This window comes from Pelodiscus sinensis, chromosome 8 (assembly GCF_052426305.1).
Source record: "Pelodiscus sinensis isolate ZL-2025 chromosome 8, ASM5242630v1, whole genome shotgun sequence".
Lineage (NCBI taxonomy): Eukaryota > Metazoa > Chordata > Testudines > Trionychidae > Pelodiscus > Pelodiscus sinensis.
Genome location: NC_143059.1, coordinates 6,229,843 through 6,236,787, shown reverse-complemented (window position 1 = coordinate 6,236,787; position 6,945 = coordinate 6,229,843). Strand labels below are relative to the sequence as shown.

Below are 6,945 nucleotides of genomic sequence, written 5' to 3'. Positions count from 1 at the left end.
GTGCGAAGAGAAAGGCTTTGACTGCATTCAGTGATGGCAATCACAAAGTGCTATAAATGGGATTACAGGTAATCAGCCTGTGAAATGAGAGTCTTAATTGTGACTCTCTGAAATCCCCCTTCACTCTAAGTGAATTAATTGAAACCCTTTGAAAAGTTCTGTGTTAATAGTACTCTAAATGCATCCTCTCTGATCCACAGAACAAGCAGAAAGCGCAGGGAGAGGTGTCTTCATCTTGATCCAGAGGACTCGCAGGTAAGAGGGTAGCTCAACGTTCCTTCGGTCGTTGGCTGTTCTGCTGGGACCCCCAAGAGGCATGCCAAACACTGCACATCAGTGGCTCTTGTGATGTGGACAGTTTTTTCCCTCTGGGAACTGGATTCAGATGCATAAACTCCCTTCCAGAGTAAAAGGATATTCAGTTGCTATTGAACTGGGATGGTGTGACGTAGTGGAGCTGCTGTCCACTCTTGTGGCCCTGGATCCATTCTGCTTTTGCATTCACTGGTTGCTGTGTTGTGCTGGGTGTGATCCCTACTGCCCTATGCTGAGACTCTGTGCGTGCAGTGTCCAGCGGGGGATGGGCCCCTGAAGGGAGGCACGTTGGCAATGGCCCAGCTGGCCTGACACCTCGGCTAGATGGAGGAATCTGAACAAAGCAAAGCTGCCTGGGGGCTGAATGACCAGTTGGTGGGAGTGTGTGTTCATCTCAGCTGGAGGAAAATGAGAGGAGACTGAGCACAGGAAGTAGCAGAGAGGTAGCCGTGTTAGTCTGAATCTGCAAGAACGAGAAGTCCTGTGGCACCTTATAGACTAACAGATTTATTGGAGCATAAGCTTTCGTGGGCAAAGACCCACTTCGTCAGATGCATGTAGTGGAAATTCCAGAGGCAGGTATAAATATACAGGCACAAGAAAAGAGTTCCAATAAAGAGTAAGGCTAGAGATAATGAGATCAATTCAGTCAGGGAGGATGAGGCCCACTTCTAGCAGCTGATGTGGAAGTGTGAACACCAAGAGAGGAGAAACTGGTTATGTAGTTAGCTAGCCATTCACAGTCTCTGTTTAATCCTAAAATGATGGTATCAAATTTGCAGATGAATTGTAGCTCTACAGTTTCTCTTTGAAGTCTGTTCTTGACGTTTTTTTGTTGCGGGATGGCTACTTTTAAATCTTCTACGGTGTGTCCAGGGAGCCTGAAGTGTTCTCCGACAGGTTTTTGTGTATTGCCATTCCTGATATCTGATTTGTGTCTGTTAGTCTTTTACCTAGGGACTGTCCAGTTTGGCCAATGTAAATGGCAGAGGGGCATTGCTGCCACATGACTTCCTATATTACATTGGTAGATGTACAGGTGAATCAGCCGGTAATGGTGTGGCTGACGTGGTTAGGTCCTGTGATGGTGTCGTTGGTGTAGACATGCAGGCAGATTTGGCACCGAGGTTTGTTGCAGGGATTGGTTCCAGAGTGGAAGTTACTGTGGTGCGGTGTATCATTGCTGGTGAGAACAGGAAGGGGGTTTACGGGGCCTGGGTGCCCCTATCCCCAAGAGGAATACGGCTGTCTGCTCTCGGTGTCAGAGCTAACATCGCTCCTATGCTACGCTGTGTCTCTGAGAACCAATGAAACCTTCTACTCTACTGGATGGCGGAGAGTCACATCTGGCTGCGAATGGGGGTGCAGGGTTGGGGGCTCCCCAACACGCCGTCACAGATGGATTCTAGTAGGAGCCTAGAAGTGTCTGTCAAACTGTTGATCCCACTTCCCCAAAACGTTCAGTACTACGTGTCTGCGGTTTGTTTCTAGCAAGGCTCCATATCTAATTGGACATCTCCCTGCGGGCTGGTTCTCCTTTCAGAGAGGAAATGCAAATATTGTCTTACAGGGCTCTTGCTGCCTTTTGAGAGGCTATAAATAAACCTAAAACACTGCTACTATTTTCTGCTGGTGCTTAGATTTATACAAAGTAATTCAATTAAATTGTAGCACTCCTTTGAGTACAGGGGCTTCAAATAAAGAAATGTTGTACCTCCTTTGCAACCAGTTATCTGGTATCCATTTTCCTTCTCCCTTTCCAAAATATGGTCACCATACTCAGGACGTGATCTTGCACTTATCTGAAATGCATGCTGGGACATGACTGGCTGTCCAATGAAAGTAGGACAATCCCTCAAATTGTATAATAGGTGATGTCTCCTCTAAGGAAACACCAGGTCTGCTGTAGTTCAGGTTCACATCAGTTTCTATTTAAAGTTTGACTCTAAATGTTCTTTAATCCCTCACGGTTATTCCGATTGCCTGAAATGTGATGCACTTTCAGCAGTAAAACTAGTTCATAAATGAACTAGATAAATTCATGGAGGATGGGCCCTTCAATGGCTGTTAGTCCTTAGCCTGTTTGCCCGGAGCTGTTTGCACTGATGCAAGGCAGGATATTGAGCTAGATGGAACTTTGGTCTGACCCAGCCTGGCCATTCTTACGTAGTCACAGCTCTCCATGTGCCTAGATGTGGTCATTTGGCAGCTTTTCGCAGCCATTGCAGTGGAGCTCTATAAGGAGGTTATGGTAGTGCCTTTAAGGATGTTTTTTTTAATTATTTTTTTAATAGAAGTGAGTGCACCAGTATAATGTGTTTGCATAAAACGTCTCGACAAGTGCGCTGCTGTCTCTTACTACACTAAACTGCGGTTTCTAAAGACCTGCTTCCATTCTCTAAGAGCTACTTAGGAAATTGGTCATCCCCTGTTTTTGAAGTGGCAGAGTCCAGCCTAGTCAATCTTCCTGCCAGGACATGCCCAATGTAAACCTAGAATTATTTTGCCTGCCAGGAGAACTCTGTGGGCTATGTCTAGACTGGCATGATTTTCCGCAAATGCTTTTAACAGAAAAGTTTTCCGTTAAAAGCATTTGCGGAAAAGAGCGTCTAGATTGGCACTGACGCTTTTCCGCAAAAGCACTTTTTACGGAAAAGCGTCCGTGCCAATTTAGACGCGCTTTTCTGCAAAAAAGCCCCGATCGCCATTTTGCGATCGGGGCTTTTTTGCGCAAAACAAATCTGAGCTGTCTACACTGGCCCTTTTGCAGAAAAGCTTTGTGCAAAAGGACTTTTGCCTGAACGGGAGCAGCATAGTATTTCCGCAAGAAGCACTGATTTCTTACAGTAGGAAGTCAGTGTTCTTGCGGAAATTCAAGCGGCCAGTGTAGACAGCTGGCAAGTTTTTCCACAAAAGCACCTGCTTTTGCGGAAAAACTTGCCAGTCTAGACACAGCCTGTGCAGTATCACTGTAGAGACACATCATTAGGCACTCTCCTGTAAGTTTCTGCAAGGCTACTCTGAGGGAGGGGAGACCTTCCAGGTGTTCCCTGAACTTTGAACAGACTTTCTAAGGTGGTGGTGGTGTCCAACCAGTTCTGAAACAGTAGCCATTATAGTGGCTACAGCTATAGCGAGCTAGCCATGCTTAACCGGCCAAACAGCCACATGTGGCCAGTGGCCAGCATGTTGGACACCTTGGTTCTAAGAGATGCCCTCAGAGTACTGTACTCATTTGTGCACTCCAATAGGGAGGTGGCTAAGGACAGAAGGACGTGGCTCTTGGCCTGGTGGCTGCTGTCCTGTGTTAATTATTAAAATTACATGGCTGTCACATTCTCACCACTTATGGAACCTTGGAAGTGTGCCCAACAATATGTACTCAGGGCATCAGAAGTGGTGCAGCAGGTACGGTGGGCTTCATTATGGCTTTGGAGGAAAATCAAGATCTCTAAGGTACAGATGAGTAGCCAGGCAGTCCTAAGTTGCATCTGGTCTTAATTTAGTCCTAAATTCTGCCTTTGACAAATGCTCTGTTACAGTAGGCAATAACGGATGCTGATAAGCCACTATCAAAACGGTTCAATGTGTGCTGTATCCAAAAACTGTCATCTGTGCTTTCTTCTGACCCTGACGTAAAGATCCACATTAAGTGTTTGGCTGCAGACTATACTTTGGAACCACATTTAAATAAAGGAAAGAGCTCTGGTAGAAACACAATGAAAAGTGAAAGTCCGAGAAGCAGAGTTGAAATCTCTTTTTGATATGTTTTTGCTGCTCGGTGCCTGAATCATTTTCCTAAAGGTTCCACTTATCAAAGCCTCCCTTATATAATGGTGTAAGGAATGTCTCCATTTTCTTGCTTCCTAGGGGCTTTATTCAACCACCACATCTTGTTGTGCATCATGCTTGTGCTTTGAATGCTCTGGAATCCAAGCTGAGAGAAGTGGAACATCCGATTGGTTCCAGTGATTCTCTTAGCTGGGACACGTGGCAGCTGCTTACAGTGGCCTGTACAAACCACATAGCTTTTCTCTAGCACTGGACAGACACAACGCAAGATATAACTGTTGCAAATGTATGGGTTTTTAAAAAAATTGTGTGTGAATCCTTAGTAAAGACAGCTGGCTTATATCAGGACCGTAACCAGTTCTCTCTTGCAAGAGGAAGCCTGACATAAAGTGTAGGCTAGTGAACTGCAATACCAAAGACTCCTTTTCCCAAGGGGTTTAGACACATTTCAAAAGGGATTTAGGCACATTTTGTTCACCTACTTTATAGCAGTCCATATTTCCCTAGCTTTCTTCGGAGACAATCATATGGAGCTGTGCCAAGGGACCGGAATGAGATGGTGCAAATGAACCCTCAGCTTGGGAGATGGGGGGTTGAATTGTATCAATCTGTAATCTAGAGAGGAACAGTAGAGCTTGTGCTTCCTGTAGCTGATGTTATCAGGGAGCTGGCTGCTGGCAGGTACGCACAAAGCATCCATGTGCTAAGGGTAGGAGACCCAACTGAGCCAGGCATCAAGATCTGATTCTGACACCACAGAGTTGGCAGCATAAATTCCCATAGGATGGGGAACAGCCGGGAGCTGGGCTGATATCTTTAGAAACATCCCTGTCACTTCACTGCTTTTCTGTTGCCATTAGATCGGCAGAAGAGCTAGGCAAAACAATTCAGCTGAACCTTTTTGGTGGAAAAATGCAGATTTGGCAACACCAGAATGTTTTGCAAATTCATGTCGGTTTTGCCCAATTGTCTGGTCCACAACAACCATTTAAAAATGAAACCTGATTTTTAAAAAAATATTTTACTCTTTCCAAGTGAAATGTTTGAATCTTTTGGTTTGAAACAACTTTGGTGAGAAATTTCCTTCAGCTTTATTTAAAAAAAGAAAGAAAGAAAAGAAGACAGGCTTACAATTCAAACAAAAAAATGTGTGGTTGAGCAAAATGTTTTAATTCAGCCCCAATTTCTTGACTTCAGTGAACACTCTGATAGTTTTCATGGTGGAGTCGACCTGAAATGATTTGATTTGATTTTTTTCAGAATTGCTGGCCAATCAAAAAACCCTTTGTTCAAAACAGCTCTAATATCTTCCTACCTCCAAAGAACTTCCAGGCCTCTTCTGCTTCGAAAGCCTCTAACACATTGCAGACACCATGGCTAGTAAGCATTCAGCATACATCTAGCTTGGAGTAGAGGGTTTGCAGGAGGAGAAGGTGAAGACATGGTGGTCTAGGCCAGGGAGGAGGTTCTGAAGAAGACATACTGATGAGTGAAAGGGGGCATTTTAACTGTACTGCTTAGATAGGCACTAAATTATGCAGGGCCTTGCAAGCAAGAACAAAGATTCAAATCTGGACCAGCCTGTGTTACACTTTTAAAACCCATAGCAGTGAGTCTGATCTGTGCTCCAGCACTTAAAACATCCACGTAGATATTGCAGCTTGGGCTGGAGCTCAGACCCTGAAGCTTAGCCCCCTCCTTAAGCTTCAGAGTCTATGCTCTACCCTATGCCTGAACATCTGTGACACTTGTTTTTTCGCTCTGTAGCGCAGCCCCGAGAGTCTGTAGACCCAGGCTTGCTGTAGATCCTATGACTTGCTGCAACAGGTTATAAAATGGAGTGTAACTGCTCTGGTATGGTATGATGGGAGCAGCAGGCAAAGTGTTTCCAGAGGCCAGTTTCTCTGCTTCAAGATCCATGCGCTAACTGATAAAAATCCACGGTGCCCTGGCTAGAAATAGTAGCTGAGGCCAGGCTTCTCAGGTGTGGTCCTGATCTCCTGACCAGCAGTAGATGGAAAATGGCTTTATGGGGCATTAGCAGCAAGGAATAAAGGACTGTGGCTCGAATCACAAAAGGGGTGCATGCTCAGACACAATGTCCTCACCTCCCAGAATCATTTCTGTCTCATCTTGCTCACTTGCCTGCAGCTTGAACTTCAGCTAATGTGGAAAGAAAAGAATCCAGTTTGATACAAGACAGAACTGGTTTTGAGTGGTGTGCACACCAGAGACACTGCAGCCACAGAGACCAAGTTGGTGCCCAAGAGCCAAACTTTACTTCTTAATACTCTGTTCCTTATTTTAATTTAAGCTAACAGCATTGGTAACTTAAATAACTGAGCACGAACTAGCTCTCAGTTCCACAACTTCCTTTTTATTTCTATAGTCCCCAGAATTCTTAGAAATCATGAAATATTCATCTTTAATGCAAAGAGAGACGTCATGGTGCTTTCTTCAGGAAATATAAAATCGAGTTGTGAACTCGGCGTGCCTCTCCCAACAGAGGACACATCTCTGTCATGATAGGAACATAATTGTTTAAAGTATCTGCATAGTTCCAATTAAGTTATACTCTACTCTCTAATTTCAGCAGTCAAGTGTGGCTGGCACATCAGCATGCATCTTCTAGTATCCCCAAAGTTAATAGGCTATAATTGCAAGCCTAACACTTCTAGGCCTAATGAAGTGGCAACAATCCGGTGATTATGATTAACTTGATGTTTTCTTAAGTAAATTAAAGTCTTTTGTATTCAAGTAGCTTCCCCCATGCTCAGGGGAACATTCAGTTCATCCCAAGATCTTGGCTGAGAGGTGATGGAGAGTAAAGCATTGTTT

General features: G+C 44.6%; 1 long non-coding RNA gene across 1 annotated transcript in view; it reads left to right on the top strand.

Annotated features, from left to right (window-relative positions):
• Positions 1–237: 237 nt before the first annotated feature.
• Positions 238–6,945, top strand: part of LOC102454386 (uncharacterized) — a 133,137-nt gene continuing 126,429 nt past the window's right edge. The window contains exon 1 of the long non-coding RNA XR_016350143.1: positions 238–255. This is a non-coding gene — a long non-coding RNA (uncharacterized LOC102454386). The remainder of the gene's footprint in view (positions 256–6,945) is intronic.